Source organism: Neoarius graeffei, chromosome 5 (assembly GCF_027579695.1).
Source record: "Neoarius graeffei isolate fNeoGra1 chromosome 5, fNeoGra1.pri, whole genome shotgun sequence".
NCBI lineage: Eukaryota > Metazoa > Chordata > Actinopteri > Siluriformes > Ariidae > Neoarius > Neoarius graeffei.
This window is the reverse complement of record NC_083573.1, coordinates 106,331,385-106,351,831: the sequence shown is the minus strand read 5'-3', so window position 1 is coordinate 106,351,831 and position 20,447 is coordinate 106,331,385.

Below are 20,447 nucleotides of genomic sequence, written 5' to 3'. Positions count from 1 at the left end.
TCACAAAATGGGCTCAGGAATATTTCCAGAGAACATTATCTGTGAACACAATTCACCGTGCCATCCGCCGTTGCCAGCTAAAACTCTATAATTCAATGAAGCAGCCATATCTAAACATGATCCAGAAGCGCAGACGTCTTCTCTGGGCCAAGGCTCATTTAAAATGGACTGTGGCAAAGTGGAAAACTGTTCTGTGGTCAGACGAATCAAAATGTGAAGTTCTTTATGGAAATCAGGGATGCCGTGTCATTCGGACTAAAGAGGAGAAGGACGACCCAAGTTGTTATCAGCGCACAGTTCAGAAGCCTGCATCTCTGATGGTATGGGGTTGCATTAGTGCGTGTGGCATGGGCAGCTTACACATCTGGAAAGACACCATCAATGCTGAAAGGTATATCCAGGTTCTAGAGCAACATATGCTCCCATCCAGACGACGTCTCTTTCAGGGAAGACCTTGCATTTTCCAACATGACAATGCCAAACCACATACTGCATCAATTACAGCATCATGGCTGCATAGAAGAAGGGTCCAGGTACTGAACTGGCCAGCCTGCAGTCCAGATCTTTCACCCATAGAAAACATTTGGCGCATCATAAAACAGAAGATACGACAAAAAAGACCTAAGACAGTTGAGCAACTAGAATCCTACATTAGACAAGAATGGGTTAACATTCCTATCCCTAAACTTGAGCAACTTGTCTCCTCAGTCCCCAGACGTTTACAGACTGTTGTAAAGAGAAAAGGGGATGTCTCACAGTGGGAAACATGGCCTTGTCCCAACTTTTTTGAGATGTGTTTTTGTCATGAAATTTAAAATCACCTAATTTTTCTCTTTAAATGATACATTTTCTCAGTTTAAACATTTGATATGTCATCTATGTTCTATTCTGAATAAAATATGGAATTTTGAAACTTCCACATCATTGCATTCCGTTTTTATTTGCAATTTGTACTTTGTCCCAACTTTTTTGGAATCAGGGTTGTATTAACTGTTATAAAATCAATTGCACTGAAAGTATATTTTCTGTATATGAAATTTCAGTCATCCAAATTTATATTTTTTAATCTGTCTCAATGTTCTTGTCAACTCTGTTAACTCTGTTATAAAACTGAATAAAATCCACAAAGACTTTTAATAATGCGCATGACACCTGCACCAAGTGATGTCACTTCCTCTGGTGGGAAACTTCAGAAAGGCAGCGAGGTATGTTTTGTTTCTTCTCTCATTAATTTGAACAAAATGTTGAGGATTTTACACTGACAAGAGATTAATTATTCGTCGATTCTGTTACTGTGATAGAGTGAAACCGTCATTCTTTTTTAAAAACAATATGATTAAAATCCATAACATTCTGTTTTTATACATGCCGTGTGGTAGCTAGTTTGAGGTTAGCATGTGGAGTTAAGACACAAAATGGTGGGAAATGCCAACTCTGTTATCGTCACTTTGGTTAATGGATTGCCCAGTTTAACGATAACATAGTTGATGATGACTAACAGCATCAACACTTGAAATGTACCCACAACTATAGAATGGGCCATACAGTATATGTGTATTTTATCCATCCATCCATTTTCTTCTGCTTATCCAAGGTTGGGTTGTGGTGGCAGCAGGCTAAGCAGGGTATTCCAGGTGTCCCTTTCCCCAGAAATGCTTTCCAGTTCCTCCTGGGAGATCCCAAGGTGCTCCAAGGCCAGAGGAGATATATAATCTCTCCAGCGTGTTCTGGGTCTACCCTGAGGTCTCCTCCCAGTTGGACATGCCCAGAAAACCTCCAATGGAAGGCATCCAGGAGGCATCCTAATCAGATGTGTATATTATAACATGGTTAATGTAATATTACAGGTTTTTTTTGCTTCTACAGAACTAGCAACACAATTTTCCTTCATTTTTTACAGTTTGTGTTTTCATTTTTATTATGATGGCATTTATTGTGACCAGACTGTATTAAAAAAAAAAAAAAATCTTAACATCCTTCACCTCCAAATATCTATCAGGCTGAGGCGTATCCTGTGTGTGTGTGTGTTTTGAGAATCTTCCTCTTTCTGTAAAAGTGTGTTGGTGTTAAACGCTGCCTGATTCACCCAGTCGAGTGATTTATTATCCAATTACCATGCCAACTCGGCCAGTATTTACATATAAATATTTATCATCACTGCAGGATGGCCAGATTCAATTCTTTTCAATTCCATTCATTTTACTGCCACTGTACAAGTACAAGCAAAAAAAAAAAAGAGTTATGCAAATAAACAGGAGAATATAAACAAAATGGTAATGAAAGACATTACTGAATGATCAGTGCTTTCCCTGAGCATGAGTAATGTATTTAAGTGTTTCATAGTACTGGCTGGTCTATAAGTATTTGGACAGCAACTCAATATTCATAATGTTGCCTCTGTACATTAGAAATGAAGCCATCGAGATGTAATTGAAGTGTAAATTAAATTTAAATTTTAATTCAAGGGCTTTAAACAAAAATGTTGCACTAACCACTTAGGAATTACAGCCACTTTTTTTTTTCTTTTTTACACAGTCCCTCTATTTCCACAGGTCCAAAAGTAATCGGAAAATTGACTGCTAAATGGTTTCATGCCCGGTTCTGTCCTGTTTCCTCATTATTTCATAACAGGTTAAAGATATCAAAGGTCTGGAGTTGACTCCAAGTGTTGAATTTACATTTATCAGCTGTTCATGGGAACTCTCAATATGTGGTCAAAAGAGGTGTTGATGCAAGTGAAGGTCATTATTGTTGTGTTTTATGTGACATCACAGCCGCCTCATTAGTTATTCAGAACTTTAGCTGGTGGTCTACCATGGATGTCGTTAGGTCCATTTTAGGGGGGCTTAAGCCCCCCCCTAAAATGTTCCCAAACCCCCTATAATTTTCAGTGTTTTTATTGAAAATAGTGCAGACTTGCACATAACGCAAACCAGCAAGAAAACGAGTCAAACAATAATATGTCTACAAGTTCTAGCTACGACACGAATAAAATTATCGTTATGTTTCCCAGCATAGCCAGGTAGGCAGGCATGCGCGGTTCAGGCAGGAGCTGTATGTTATTAGGCCTACTGTACTTGCTGTAACGTTATGTTCCTGAGGCCGGCAGAGTTGTTACCGTAAGAGAAGAGGACTTAATTCGCAGTGAATGATACAGTGAACAAGAGATTGTAAGTTGATGTCAGTCATTGTTAATTGCTTAACGTTACCTACGTTTATCTAAGAGGAAGAAAATGTGATGTTGTAGGCTACTTGTCCCTTTTAACATTATGGCAGCTAAATTGAACTTTATGGAAAATGTTAGCTAATATTAGCATGAACAGTTAAACTTGACAGCTTTCTATATTCTGTCCCATCTGTGTATTGGTATGTTCTTCAACTATTGCGAGTGAAAACTAAAAGCCATTAGTAGCAATAGTTATGGCGAGAGAAGATTTAATGTGTCCTTTCAATTCGTTGGCTAGATGGATGTACGATGATTTTTTAAGAGAGTGAGTGAGGAACAGGAGAGTGACACGGGAGCTGATGCTGAAGAGGTCTGCGTGATCGAGGCCAGTAAATGTCAACAGAGAAAACAGGGCCGAGTTCAACCAATGCGCCGTTTTGAGATGGTTTAGCTACGGTTTGATCTAGACCAATAATTGAACGAGGTAGCCTATTTGGCCGCAATGTAGTAGCCCACAACGCTTTCCTCGAGTTAAAGATGACAACGCGTTGCATAAGAATGGAAACTGTAGGAAAACATTTCAAAACATTGTGACCGCATTGGCCTTTGCAATAGGCTTCTGAGTTTGTTTTCTTTCGTTTGGTGGGTGTGTCAGAAGTCACCATATCAGCACTGATGTGCAGGCTATCAAAAACCCACGCAATTAAAAAGAAAAAAAGACAACATGCACAGTAGGCTATCCACCTCCGGTTGAATGATATAAGAGTGAAAATAAAGTAATCCCCATATTTATATGCCTTAATCAAGCTTGGATAAAAGCAAATGGCAAGTGATGGCCCACTCAGCTGCTCCTGTCTGATCAACGCCTTTAAAAGGTAAAATTGATAAAATACGGCAGAATATTGCTCATAATATATCTCAGTTGCAAATAACTGAAAAGCTGCAATCACCAGTGACACAGACAGACAATTTCAACACAATGGTAGAATTCTGTTTGATTGATTACGAGACTCTTGAAAACACTGTACAAAATCTCAGTTCCTCAACATCTGAATTGGACATTCTGCCCACCAACTTTTTTAAGTCTGTTCTTCACCTCATAATTACAGATGTGCTTCAGATCATAAATACATCCCTAGAGACTGGCATTTTTCCTGTGTCCCTGAAAAAAAGCCATTGTAAAGCCCCTACTTAAAAAGAATAAGGCCAATATCAAATCTACCATTTATCAGGAAAATCCTTGAAATAATTGTCTTCAATCAATTCACTGCCTTCTTGATATCAAACAGCTGTTTTGATAACTTTCAGTCAGGATTTCATGCCAATCACAGCACTGAAACAGCGCTGATTAAAGTTATAAATGACATACGTCTTAATACTGATGCAGGCAAAACATCGGTCCTGGTGTTACTGGACCTCAGTGCAGCTTTTGATACTGTTGATCACAACATACTGCTATATCGACTTGAACACTGGGTTGGGTTGACTGGTAAAGTTATCAATTGGTTAAAATCATACTTAAAAGATAGAAGCTTCTTTGTTACCATGGGAAATTGTACCTCAACATCAATGTCCTTGACCTGTGGTGTCCCCCGGGGTCGATCCTTGGACCATTGCTATTCAACCTTTATATGCTCCCACTTGGACAAATTATCAAGAACAACTCAATTTTGTATCACTGCTATGCAGATGACACCCAAATTTATTTTGCTCTATCACCTAATGATTATGCCCCCCTTGAATGTCTCTACCAGTGTATCGACCAAATCAACAACTGGATGTCACAAAATTTTCTTCAGCTGAACACAGACAAAACAGAAGTAATTCTATTTGGAAAAAAAGATGAAAGATTCAGGATTACCACTATTCTTGACACAAAGGGGATTAAAACAAAAGAAATGGTTAAAAATCTTGGTGTTTTCATTGACAGCAAGCTAAACTTTGACAATCACATGAAAGCAATCACTAAATTGGCTTTTTATCACCTAAAAAACATTTCCAAACTAAGAGGACTTATGTCAAAAAATGATCTGGAAAAACTAATACATGCCTTCATCTCTAGTAGGGTTGACTACTGCAATGGCCTTTTCACAGGCCTGCCAAAAAAGACCATCAAATGACTTCAGCTGGTTCAAAATGCAGCGGCGAGGGTTCTCACACGAACAAAAAGAACAGAGCACATTACTCCAATTCTAAGGTCCCTTCACTGGCTTCCAGTAAGCTACAGAATTGACTTTAAAGCATTGCTGCTGGTGTACAAATCTCTAAATGGTACAGGGCCCAATTACCTCTCTGATATGTTGCAGCGGCCTAACCCAATCAGATCTACCAGATCGCAGCAGCAAAATTTACTGGTAAAACCTGTTGTTAAAGGACCCATGGCATGGTGGTTTGTTGATGCTTTAAACGGGCTCGTGGAGGTTTCTGGATGTTATATCCGCAGCCTTTCTCGAAATGAACCCTCGGCACGTAGATATAGCCTCCTGGGAGAAAGCCCCATTTCAGCGCTTTTCCCAGTGCATCGTTTTGCTAATGAGAAGCAGGAGGCAGGGAAGGGTAGAGGGTGGGGGCGTGTCTTATCATTAATATTCATGACATGTAAACGTGTTACCTCTGATTGGCTAACAGCACTGTGACGCTACCTCCAGTGGGTCAGAACAAGCGGATGTGGGTGTCTTACTATGGCAAGAGAGAAGGAACAAACTGCGAAGGGAAAAATACTGCGCGCTGACGTCATTAAGGTGCGACGCGAGGAAATAAAATAAGTTCAACAAATGTTTGGGTTTTTACTGAACAAACAAACAAATAAAATGAACGAGTGACTTAAAAAAAAGAATGTGGGTGTCTTTGTAAAAATTGTTTTGATTGGCTATTATAACAGAGCATGCTGCATGCTTTTTGGTTTTGTAGCGCAGAGTACCTGGCTAACTGCAGGAAGCGGTTAGCTGCACAGCTAATGTAGCCATTGCAAGGCTAACGTGGCACCGATTTTAAAACACGGCAAAACATAAGCTCATAAGTTACAGTCAATTTCCAGACTAAACTCAGTTTAACAGAGCATGCTGCATGCTTTTTGATTTTGTAGCGCAGAGTACCTGGCTAACTGCAAGAAGCGGTTAGCTGCACAGCTAATGTAGCCATTGCAAGGCTAACGTGGCACCGATTTTAAAACACGCCAAAACGACTTAACAGTTATACACTTACTTGTTCGGTGTTTGTGGCTGATGCGGCAGGGATGCTTGGTACGGACCCAGGCTTCAGTGACAGTTGATGTGCAAAACCTGCCCTGTACTGTCCCAAGTTGTGGAAACATTCCTCAGGAAAATGCTTCCGACAAACATACACCATCTTAGGTAGACTCGACGGCGTATTATTGAAGTAAATAAAATTAAGCCACTGCGTCTTCAGGGGCTCTCCCGTCGGCAGTAAAAACAGACTCTTTTCTGTGTTGTCACATCCATGTACAGCGCAATTTCCATGTTTCGCTCGCTTAGGTGATGCCATGTTGTGTCCTCTATGGTCTCCTCACTACAACTGGGCGGGCAATTCATACAGTGGGTGGGAATCCGGGGGGGGGGGGCGTGGGGATCATCTCCCTTGCTGACATAGTAAAGGGAAGAGTTTATCAACGCGCCGTTTTGACGCGCCATTCTCAAATGTTGGGCACAGTTTGGTTTACACATTATGAAATTTCTAGCCACTGGGGTGACGTAAGAAGGTCAGAGGAACTCATTTTAATGTTAAAAACCTCAGAAAGTGAAAATTTCATGCCATGGGACCTTTAAAACAAAGTGTGGTGAAGCAGCTTTTAGCTACTATGCAGTACAGCTATGGAACCAACTCCCAGAGGACATCAAAAATGCTCCTGCTGTTGGCAGCTTCAAATCTAGACTAAAGACCAAGCTGTTCTCAGATGCTTTCTGCTAACTGATAAATATCATCATCTTTACTTGTTTTAAACTTTACTTAACTTTTACAGTCTTTGCATGTTTTAAACTTTACTTAACTTTTACAGTCTTTACATGTTTTAAACTTTACCTAACTTTTATTCCATTTTATTTTGCTGATTTTTACTGAACTTTTACTTCATTGTATTACTTTATTTCTACTATTGTTTAACTCTTATATTATTTTTATTTTTCTCTCTTCTTCCCCCTTTATTTTATGTAATTTTATTTTCTATTGTTTACTGTTTAACCTTTACCTCTGTAAAGCACACTGAACTGTCATTGTGTATGAAATGCGCTATATAAATAAACTTGCCTTGCCTTTAGTGCACCTCTGTTTCTGTTGAATTAATCATCTTGCATGGCATAAACTACTGTAGCCCCTTATTTCATATTCAGTTTTGGCCAACTTGACTTGTATTCCCTGTCTAGGCTTAGCCTATAGTCTAAACTAGTCTCATTGGATTGGGCACAGAGCTCACAACAGTGTCACAACAGTGATAAGAATGGATAGTTGACTTTCTGTATTATAAGTTCTTCTACTTAGTTATATACTGTAATTTTGGCTTTAATTGTTGATTTAAAAACATTTCCTCCTCTGTTCTCGAACATATCACTGTTACTTACATTAAAACTCTGTTATGTAAGACTCAGTCAGACAAACACATTGAGTTTATAAGAATGTACAGTAGCTGCATACTGTGAAATGGTCTCAAGGATGTTCATCTTTCCTGTGATGTTGTTTTACAACTTGACAACTTATATTTTGGGCTAAAGTAAGTAAGACCAAATAAGACCTTAGTTTTTTTCTTTGTGTTTTAGCCCATCTCGTAAAGTAGCTCTCGCTAGCACTTAAATAATGAAAGCTGTTTTTGAGATAGGACAGAAATGGTGAGTAAATTTTCTTTCTAAACTTCACTATCAGTTTAAGCTTATTTATTTGTTTGATATCGGCTCTGAAAACTAAGTGTCCCCCAAAGGGTTAAGGTATACTGTATTCTCATTTGGCAGAATAAATGTTTGAGAAACATTCATATTTGTCTGTATTGTCAGATTTCACTAGGATTTTGAACTAAGCTCGTTGTAACTAAACTAATTAAATAAAGCACCACATCATTATGTTGTCTCCTGTTCAGTGCATCAGACTGAAATAAAGAGCTTTATTTGGAATATAACCTAATTGATTGTTACCAAATGCATTGATGGAGATATTTGCAAGCATCTTTCTTCATAAACACAGCCCCAGCCTCTAATGAACTGATTTAGACTTATTTTGTTAATATAAAGAAGATATCCTGAAGACTTAGGAGAGAAATAGCAGGGTAGAAAAAGAAAGTGATCCAGATAACAGATTCTGATAAATGTTCTTCAAATAATGAATAATCGATGAAGCCTATGTAGGAGCAATAAAAAAAAATGTGGCGCACATTACTGAACACTAAGCCCCGCCCATCTCTCAATCCTAGTGATGTCCATGTGGTCTACCAAAGCTCAGTTGACAAAAACATTTGTACGGAGAAGGCATTTTGAAAACTTCTCTTTACCTCACACTACTCTTCCTAGTGTGGCTTTTTTTTTTTTTGGTAACTCCTGTGTAAAGCGTTTGTCTGGGTTTGTGAAAGGCTTAATATAAATTGAACTTATTATTATTATTATTATTATTATTATTATTATTATAAGGTGCATTGCTGACATGAAAAATGCCTTACACTTGCGTTGCTTTAGGTTGTTCGAATCGATCAAACCATGAAACTGATAAGTTTCTTCAGGATTCCCCGTGAACTAATAAAAAAAGGGTGAACGAACACAGGATTTCACAAAAAGACGTCGAGAAAGGTGGCTGTTGAACCGCTCACTGAAATCGAAGGGAGCAGAGTCAAAGCATGCTCGAGTTTGCAGTGATCACTTGGTGAAAGGTTTGTATTTCCCTATCAGCTCTGTCCTTAGTGCTTTCCAAATACTTTTCTTGCTATGTGTCATTATTTTATGGTACTTTTTTTAGTCACAATGTGCTAAAGTCCCCAGCTGTTTCTTTGTTTACTCCTCGCAAAGTCCATATGCATGAAGGTTGCACCAAAATTCTTACCCAGCCGTACAGTTCCAATGCGCCGTGATCACTTCTCCGTCTTGTTTAACTCAGATCCAGGTCTTTAAAGGGGTTTCTGATGATCTGTGTGAATGATTTAGCTGAGAGATAAGAGCCAACACAAGTGAGAATCAAGCCAACTGTTGTTTGTTTACACTTCAACTTGCAGCGCTTCATTGTAAAAGATGTAAACAAAAAGCTTAAAAAAAAACATACACAGGCAAAAACAATACAGGATTCATTGGGCAGCAACTTGATCCCAAGGTCCTTTACCCAGCCACATACAAAAAAGCTGTAAGCCTCCATACTCTTCCACACTTTCATCTGTTTTGCAGTGTAGAAGGACGTCTGCAACAGATAGTTCGAGATGTCGGGGAACTCGACTGAAGGGTAGTTTGCGAGATCGTATGACAAATCCTTCTTTCCCAGACTGTAGGGGTCGATTCCATTGCACATAGCAATCTTCTGAATATATCTAAAGCCAGCAGTGGCTTCTAGATTACGAGCATACTCTGATAAGTTATCGCTAGTTGTTTGCATGACGGCAGCTGTTTAGCCCACCAGCTATTTCACTTCCAGTAAAACCGCTAAGAAAAGTCACATGACTGAAACCCAGCAATAAGCCTGAAAAAAAATGGACCCATCAGAAAGATAACAGAAACTTTAGGAATGGCCAAATCAACAATCTGGTATATTCTTAAAAAGGATGAACGCACCAGTGATCTCAGCAACACCAAAAGGCCTGGAAGACCACAGAAGACACTTAAAGTGGATGATCATAGAATTCTTTCCTTGGTGAAGAATGTCATGGAGGTCTGAATCTCAAGAGTAGCCAAAAACACACTTCCATGAAAGAAGTTACCTTGAAGTGCCTTTATTGTATAAAACAATACAAGCACTGAGTGATACTGAGCACCATCCTTTTGATCCGCTAAGATGGTGGCACACGATTGTATAGTGGCTTCTAGCTCTCCTGTTGGTGTATATTTATGTTTTTCGTTTGTGTTTTTCGTAATGTTCCCATGTCAAGTTCTTACGAACAAGTATAGCCATACTGCACTAATCAAGATAGGACTACGATACAACACAGCCATTACAAGAGCCTTCCAGGAGGCTTATAACATCCTGGAGGATATAGCCAGACCTCTGGGTGCTCCGTGGATTGTTGTTGGTAGAGGCAAGCAACGAAGGCGGCGACGGGAGAGAAAGCAGAAGCGAGGATGCCGGTCGGGCCTGCTAGCCCGGCTAAGGAAACTACCACACAGACCTCCACTGCTAAGCCTCCTACTCACCAACAGCAGATCCATAGCACACAAAATGGATGAGTTGGAACTCAGTATAGCAACGAACAACTACACACGGAACTGCTGCGTGATGATTATCATTGAAACCTGGCTGAACCCCCTCATCCCGGATGCCGCTGTGCAGCTAGCAGGCCAAGCTAGCTACCGGAAGGACCAAGACAAGAACTCCGGCAAGACCAGAGGAGGAGGATTTTGCATTTTTGTGCATAAGGAATGGTGCACCAACAGCAGGATTGTTGCCCAGCACTGCTCACCTGACCTGGAAGCCCTGTCGGTAATATGCAGACCATTTTATTTACCAAGAGAGCACACCGTAGTGACTGTTACTGCTGTCTATATAGCCCCCGATGCTAATGTTAGCACAAGTTTGGCTCACCTGCTAACCATAGTCAACAAAGTGCAGTGTGACCACCTGGAGGGAATTCATATTGTAGCAGGGGACTTTAACAAGGCGTCCTTAAAGACTGTACTCCCCAGCTTTTTCCAGCATGTAGGTTGTGCTACTAGAGGGAAGAACACACTAGACTATGTATACTCTAACATCAAGAAAGCATACAGAACTACTCCTCTCCCTCATCTGGGCCAGTCAGATCACATCCAACTACTCCTGATCCCAGCATACATCCCTGTCAGAAGGACTATACAGCCAAGTATAAGGACTATCAAAACCTGGCCTGACACTGCCCTATCCCAGCTCCAGGACTGCTTCGAACAGACTGAATGGGACCTGCTCTTTCAAGGCAACTTAGATGGTGGCACAGAGGTTGTCCTGGATTACATCACATTCTGCATGGACAATGTCACAGTCGAACATCGCATCAGGACATATCCCAATCAGAAAGCCTGGATGAAAAGAGAAGTCAAGAGACTCCTGAGGAAATGTAATATCACCTTCAGGTCAGGGGATAAAGAACAGCACAGCTCTGCCAGAGCTGATCTGAAGAGGGGCATCAAGGAGGCAAAGGAGGTGTATAAAAGGAGGATGGAGGCCTACCTGACAGACAATGATCCGCGCAGAGTGTGGCAGGGAATACAACAATTAACCAACTACAAAGGCAGCACTGTCAACAGTACCACCAACACTGATGCCTCACTGGCTGAGGAGCTGAACCACTTCTTTGCCAGGTTCAAGGCTGACAGACCTGCAATAGACCTGCTGTCTCCACCAGCTCTCACCAGTCACACTCTCACGCTGCAGGAGCATGAAGTGAGATGTTCACTGAAGACTGTCAACCCACGGAAGGCAACAGGACCTGACAGAGTGCCTTAAATCCTGTGCTGACCAGCTAGCAGGAGTCTTCACCAGAATCTTCAACAGCTCCCTGTCACAGGCCATTGTGCCATCTTGTCTGAAATCAGCCACCATCATCCCCATGCCAAATATGATGGCATGAAGCTGGACTCTCTGGCAATGGTGGCAGAGAAGAGATCTATGGACAAACTATTGAACATCATGGACGATGCCAGTCACCCTCTGCACACCATCATCAGCAACCAGAGGAGCCTGTTCAGTGACAGAATGCTCCTTCCCAAGTGCAGGACGAACAGACTTAAAAACTCCTTTGTCCCTCATGCCATCAGACTGTACAACTCCTCTTTGGGGGGGAGGGGTAACAGGAGGACAGAGGATGGGAAGGAGCAGTAGCCTAGCCTAACAATAAGCAATACCAGACAATGTGCAATATAATGCGCAATATCTCTCCTGCCACCCCCCCTTTTTCCCCCTTCTTCCCCCCTTCCCCATATCTTATTCTTTTTATACTTGTATATGTAAATAATTTATTTTAATTTATCTAGAAGTTCTCTATTTATTTTCTCTGTTTATCTGTAATGATGCTGCTGGAATCTTAATTTCCCTGAGGGAACCCACCCAAAGGGATCAATAAAGTTTTGTCTAATCTAATCTAAGAAGCCAGCTCCAGAGGACCTTAACAGCTACAGACCAGTTGCATTGATACCTGTTGTCATGAAATGCCTGGAGAAACTGGTGCTACGGTACATAAAATCTAGCCTCCCAGCCTCTTTTGATCCCCATCAGTTGCATACTGGTCAAACAGGTCCACGGAAGATGCTTTCGCCATAGTGATGCATGCGGCGCTAAACCATCTGGAACACTGCAACACCTATGTGAGAATGCTCTTTGTGGACTACAGCTCGGCATTCAACACTATCATTCCAGACCTCCTCATCAACAAGCTGCTCCACCTGGGCCTCTCCGCCCCCATCTGCACCTGGATAAGTGATTTCCTCACCGACCGCTCACAAGTTGTCTGACTGGGCACCCACCTCTCCTCTACTATTACACTTGGTACAAGTGCACCACAAGGGTGTGTTCTCAGCCCTTTGCTATTCTCCCTGTACACCAGTGACTGTTCCTCAGCTCATCCCTTCAATACCATCATCAAATTTGCAGATAACACCACAGTCATCAGTCACATAGTAGAGGGAGATGATGACACACTACAGGGCTGAGATTGAGAGGCTGACAGCATGGTGCCATAACAACAACCTTGAGCTCAACATATCAAAGACTAAAGAGCTGATCCTGGACTTCAGGAGGAAGCGGCATATGGACTCTTCATAGAAGGTGCCAGTGTCGAGAGGGTCCACACTTTCAAATTCCTGGGAGTCCATATCGCCGACGACCTCTCCTGGACAGCTAACACCACTACCATCATCAAAAGGGCACAGCAGCGTCTCTAATTCCTGAGATTGCTAAAGAGAAATAACCTAAGGGAGACACTGCTGGTGGCCTTTTATCGCTCTGCTATAGAAAGCATACTGACGTACTGCATCACAGTGTGGTATGCAAGCTGCATTGTGGCACAGAAAAAAAATCACTGCAAAGGGTCATCAGGTCTGCAGAAAAGATCATTGGCTACTCCTTGCCCACACTTGACAGCATTGCCTCATCCCTTTACCTCAGCAGAGCAAAAAACAATCAAGGACTCCTCTCACCCAGGCCATGAACACTTTCAGTTACTTCCCTCAGGAAGGCGTTACAGGTCTGCCAGAATCCGCACAACCAGATTCAGAGAAGAGCTTTTTCCCCACAGGTATCACAACTCTAAACATTCACTTACAGAAATAGGACTTCATCATGCTGAATGATTATCTTGCCTGGTTGTATTGCATTTGCACTTCCCAGTACTGTGATTTTTTTTTCAAAAAGAGGAAAAGGGAGAAAAAAGGGGGGAAAAATCTATTTTTATACTGCCTAATATCTATTTTTATACTCTTTCTTATGTGACCTGTCCTATGATGCGTATGTATTGGTATAAGTTTGGTATGAGAGTATGGCATGAGTGTATGAATGTATACTTCTATGCACCAGAATGAGTAGCACTTTAAATTTTGTTGTGACAATGTCTTACAATGTTTTACAATGACAAAATAAATGATTCTGATACCCAGGATACACACCGGAGGTCTGAATTTCTACTATTAGCTTTTAAAACTTCTCCCACTCCAAGAGACCAACCCCAGAACCACCCCAGAGCAAAATGGTGGCTCTTATTAAAATCATTGTAAAATGACTTTTCTTTGTTTGAACACAGACTTCTGATTGGCTGCCCAATGCAGACTTCTCATTGGCTAAAACATACCTTCTTCTAACATCAAAAGAAAACAGACCTGCTTGTATTTCTTACCATATTAAATATTGAAATGAGAAAGTACTGCCTTTCTAAACTAGCAAACAAAGGAACATTCCACAGTCTGACCCTTGTAAAACAAAGTCTGTCACTGAGAGAAGATAACTGTAGCTAAAGGAACCAGAAATCCTCACAAATTCTGATAATCTAAACAGCAAATTTGAGGTATAAAATAATCTTACAAGAAAAAAAAAAAATCCTTCACAATATATAGCCAAGTCCAGAACACTCTCGAGGAGGTAGGCATATCATTGTCAAAGTCTACAAACAAGAGACACCTTCATGATACCTCAAGATGCAAACCTGTGGTAACACTCAAGAACAGATTAGACTTTGCTAGAAAGTCTGCCCAGTCCTAGAACAAGATTCTTTTCACAGAGTATGAGAAGAGAAAGAGAAGATTATGGATAAGGAAAGGAAGGGCTCATGATCAAACATTTCACATTATCTGTCAAACATGGTGGACATGGGCGTGTACAGCTGCCAATGGAACATGATGCTGATAGAATTAGCAGGATGAATTGTGAAGGATACTGAGTGATACTTTCTGATCAAATTCAGTCAAATGCTGCAGTAAGACAGCGCATCACAGTACAGATGGATAACGACTCAAAACATACTGCGAAAGCAAATCAAGAGCATCTTAAGGTAAAGAAATGGAATGATCTGAAATGGCTGAGTCAGTCCACCTAACTGAGATGCTTTTCACAGACTGAAGACAAAACTCAAGGCACAAAGACACAAACGAGCAGCAACTGAAGGCAGCTGCAGGAAAGACCTTATCAGTAAACTGCTGAGAGAAGAAGTTAATTGTAACTTTTAGTAGCAATAACAGCAGCATTTGCCGTGCAGGAAGCACCTATCCGTTTACATAGTAAATTGCAAATTTTTGATCATCATGTACCAACATAAAAACTCACAAGAGTTCGGTATTTTATAGGAAAAAAACTGAATTTTCAGAATATGCACTTAGATTTGTACAATACTGATTACTTTTGACATGGTAATCTTTTTTTGAATGATGGCAGTGAAACTGCTGGGCATGGCCATGTTGGATTTTGGTCAAAAGCCGATAACATGCCAACCCTGTGATGTTAGACTCTAGCTTGCTGTCTATAGATAGTTTTCACTGACGTCACGGCATTCCGGGGAACGCCCTCCAGCCGCCATCTTGCGGGGCAAACAAAACGGACCATTGCCATTACCGGCTACGTTATCTCGGACGAATTTATGAAGTTATATAGTCAGTTTTCTAAAATAAAGATCAATGTCGGCAAAATCAAGCAAACGGAAGTATATAGATACATTGGACGACATCTCACGACAACGGTATGCAGCCAAACTGGCCTTGATTGGGGGAATTGACCCCTACGAAGTGGACAAAGATGCATTTTCAAGTGACTATGCAGGGCTGCCATCCATATCGTACCCTGATATTGTGAACTATTTCGTGAATAGTAAAAGTGCCTACACACTTGACGACCTCAAAGCATACAAGTCGCTGGAGTCATACAATTATTTTGTCTGTGGCTGGGTCCGTGAAGTCCACCATATAAAAACAAGTGACAGTCGTGTCCTAATTACAGCCAAGGTATGTAAACATTGGAATTTTAGAGCTCTCAACACTGCATATAAATATATGTGTGTGTATAATATTGAGTTGATTTAAGACAAATTTTACATCCATTAGTAGTATTTCAGTACCATGTCAGTATAAACTTTGTAATATAATTAATGGGTATGTAGGCTTGTTATTTTGTGTTTGTTATGATAAATATGACAATTTATAGGCCAGTAATAATCATATGTTTGCAGCCTTGTACCAAGCAATATTAAGTGTACATTACAATGTAAACGTACACTCAGCGGTTCCAGTTAGGCATTCTCCAGAGATTGTTTACACGATGTTTTGGTTTCCAAAAACAAATTTAACACAATTGATTGTTTATTTAAACAACTTACCACTTATAAAATGATCGGAGCAGACTTTACTGTGTTTGGAAGGCTGATAATCCTTGCGGTTGATTCTCGCAAGCCATAGATTTCTCCTTTGTATGCTGAGTTTCTTTGTTTGCTCGCCTTCGTGCTCCCGTACAGTGGGAATTCCATAAAAGCTCCGCTTGACGTCATCATCTGACCTATTACGACAACCGTGAATACAACAGGTGTGCACCATTGCTAGCTTTAAATAGCCTGCTTGGGTTCTTTTGAAGACTTTGTACTCGCGCATTACAATGTGTGCTCAGTGACCCATACGGTAAGCTTGACCCACAAGATGGCCGCCACTAGGGAATCCCCGACTCTGTGACATCATGTGAAAACTATGTATTGGTTGACACTGGCTGAAATCGATACCAGAGGTTGGGAACAATCATGACCCCTGGTGGGCCTTTTTGCAGTAATTTCAGTCATACCGGAAGTCAGCCAGAGACAGTGGAAGTTCTAGTCATGGTCAATAGATGTGTATCCTTCTGTGGAAAACAATAAGAATATTGAATTCTGTAGGATAGAGAAAAAAGGAGAAGGTTCAGGGATGTTAATCATATTATTTTGAAGAAGTCACATTGGATTAGAAACATGTACTACAAAGCACTTTTGAGCACTGCCCTCTGAAAAGTAATGTGTGGGACTGTGCTGCCACCTTTTGCCTTGTGCCATCACATGCAATAAGGGGCATTTGTCTGCCAATTAGGCGAGTTGTAGAGAAAAGAATACAGTCAGAGAGGACAGATTTAATACTTTCAAAAGAATCTATGTAGATTGTTATTATCCTTAATGACCTTTAGTTGGGTTTGAATGATTCGGTACGATGGCCAGCAAAGTATACAATCAACGGTTCTGGTCATGCCATTGCTCAGTTGTTGAAATTGATTTGAGTAGTTTATGCCATCTCACTATGCAAATAATGCAATTCAATTTCAAAATAAATAAAAAATACTGGAGCAAAAGGTTATTTTTAAACTCTCAGCAATTGATATATGTTTTGGGCACAAGAATATTGCTCCTGAAGGTGCTTTACTTTACGTTTTCAAGATGGATGTATATTGCTGGAAGCAGCCAAATAAGGCTGATGGGAAAAAAAATTAAATTTCAAAAACTGAACATTTCAAATAGCTGTACCTTCTGTTCTATTTAACCGAGGGGGAAAATAAAACCAGTTTGGAATTCAGAACTTCATACTCTTTCTTTTGATATGCCATGCACTCCTTGATCACAACTACATTTAAAAATGGCCCGTCAATGCTACTTTTAGGCCCGTGAAAATGGAAGCACTATGTAAAAAAGAAAAGAAAAAAAAGGCTGTCGTTCCTAAGTGCAATAGTCATGCAATATTTTTGTTAAACTCCTTGAATTAAAGCTGAAAGGTGATACTTCAGTCACATCTTGATAGATTCATTACTTTATTTCAAATCCAGTATGGCGGTATAATTACAAAAATTGCATCATGGTCCAAATACATATGGACCTGACTCAGTGTCCCTGTATGTGTGTGTACACACACACACACACACACACACACTGAGTTGTTCAGTGTTGTTTTAAACACAATCCATTTCAGTCCACTGTTTAGTGAACAATATGAGAATCAGTGGCTTGTTTATTATGATATGGTTCCTTAATTAATGATTAAGTACTTAACATTAAGTAACTGAAGGTTACCATATAACCTCTTAAATAATTACTCAGGGTGGCACGGTGGTGTAGTGGTTAGCGCTGTCGCCTCACAGCAAGAAGGTCCGGGTTCGAGCCGCGTGGCCGGCGAGGGCCTTTCTGTGTGGAGTTTGCATGTTCTCCCCGTGTCTGCGTGGGTTTCCTCCGGGTGCTCCGGTTTCCCCCACAGTCCAAAGACATGCAGGTTAGGTTAACTGGTGACTCTAAATTGAGCGTAGGTGTGAATGTGAGTGTGAATGGTTGTCTGTGTCTATGTGTCAGCCCTGTGATGACCTGGCGACTTGTCCAGGGTGTACCTCGCCTTTCGCCCGTAGTCAGCTGGGATAGGCTCCAGCTTGCCTGCGACCCTGTAGAACAGGATAAAGCAGCTAGAGATAATGAGATGAGATGAATGAATAATTACTCATCACTACTAGACTGACTAAAGTGGAATGATTTTAGTAAATAATCTTAAAATACTGTGATTTAAAGGATTTAGAGCTAAGGGTCTGGTCCCACAGCACTGATAACTATAACTCTATTTATAACTCCAACTCTGACTCTCCCTCTGCCTGAGTTTAGTTCCAGTCTGGAGCAGAAACACCACAACTATAATCCCCACTATAATATCACTTGGTCCTGACACTCAGGGAAATAAACACATGCAACTTAGGAATAGTCATGGAAGTTTTTCCAAGTAGTAGCACATTATTCCAGGTCATACTGTACAGCTTGGACTCCAAAACAACCCATGTACAACACTCCGGTGGTTGATAAAATACGGATAGGTCACGGGTTATGGAAATATAATAAAAAAGGATATGAAATACGGTGTGGTTACGGATTTTAATACGGATGCATCACAGATGCTCATAAATTTATGGATTGGTCACGGACATTTCAGTATATTACAGATTGGTTACCGATTTCATAAGATAAAAAAATTAAGAAGTCAAACAATTAAATGTTTGGACTGCTGAAGTTCATAATTAAAATATCTTACCTGCGTTTATATGTTTACTTTATTAATTTACGATTGATATTTCATGGAAAATCACATATTTGTGAATAAAAGATCTGTGCTTTGTATTATATATTTTTTAATTTTCTGTGAATCCAAATTCCGTGACTTGATGATGCAACAAAGATGTAGAAAGATGCCCGGGGAAAAACAGGATATGCTCAGACAATGTCACATGTACTAAAAAATGACATGATTCGTCAGATGTTTTATCGGATCAGGTCCAGACCTGGAAAAATGTCTCCAGAAGCAATCTCAGTGATACGGATAAACCCAGGCCTGGGCTATAGACCCTTTTCAGTCACGTGACCTTCGTAAACGCGACCACCATTTTGGACATGTAGCGGACTTCGGCTCGAATTGGTTTGAATGCGAGGAAGCTGACAAACGGAGAACATACAAGAAAAAGGAGCGAGATGCAGAAAACACCTTCGCTATCCAGCGACGTAGGGCATTTACAGGGCGAGCAGAGGGAGAAATAACAACAGTAACGACACATTAGCAACGCCGTACAGAAATAACGGTTTATGGCACAGACCCTTTCGGTTCTCGCTCATCTAGCTGCTACAATGACTGCTTAGACTGCAACAATAATACCCAACACAAATTTAAGTATCCGTCGTAAAGACGTGAAACTCGTCGAGTGACGAGTGTGTTCATTGATCAGCTAACACAATCTACAACCCCGATTCCAAAAAAGTTGGGACAAAGTACAAATTGTAAATAAAAATGGAATACAATGATGTGGAAGTTTCAAAATTCCATATTTTATTCAGAATAGAACATAGATTACATATCAAATGTTTAAACTGAGAAAATGTATCATTTAAAGAGAAAAATTAGGTGATTTTAAATTTCATGACAACAACACGTCTCAAAAAAGTTGGGACAAGGCCATGTTTCCCACTGTGAGACATCCCCTTTTCTCTTTACAACAGTCTGTAAACGTCTGGGGACTGAGGAGACAAGTTGCTCAAGTTTAGGGATAGGAATGTTCACCCATTCTTGTCTAATGTAGGATTCTAATTGCTCAACTGTCTTAGGTCTTTTTTGTCGTATCTTCCGTTTTATGATGCGCCAAATGTTTTCTATGGGTGAAAGATCTGGACTGCAGGCTGGCCAGTTCAGTACCCGGACCCTTCTTCTACGCAGCCATGATGCTGTAATTGATGCAGTATGTGGTTTGGCATTGTCATGTTGGAAAATACAAGGTCTTCCCTGAAAGAGACGTCATCTGGATGGGAGCATATGTTGCTCTAGAACCTGGATATACCTTTCAGCATTGATGGTGTCTTTCCAGATGTGTAAGCTGCCCATGCCACACGCACTAATGCAACCCCATACCATCAGAGATGCAGGCTTCGGAACTGAGCGCTGATAACAACTTGGGTCGTCCTTCTCTTCTGTAGTCCGAATGACACGGCGTCCCTGATTTCCATAAAGAACTTCAAATTTTGATTCGTCTGACCACAGAACCGTTTTCCATTTTGCCACAGTCCATTTTAAATGAGCCTTGGCCCAGAGAAGACGTCTGCGCTTCTGGATCATGTTTAGATACGGCTTCTTCTTTGAACTATAGAGTTTTAGCTGGCAACGGCGGATGGCACGGTGAATTGTGT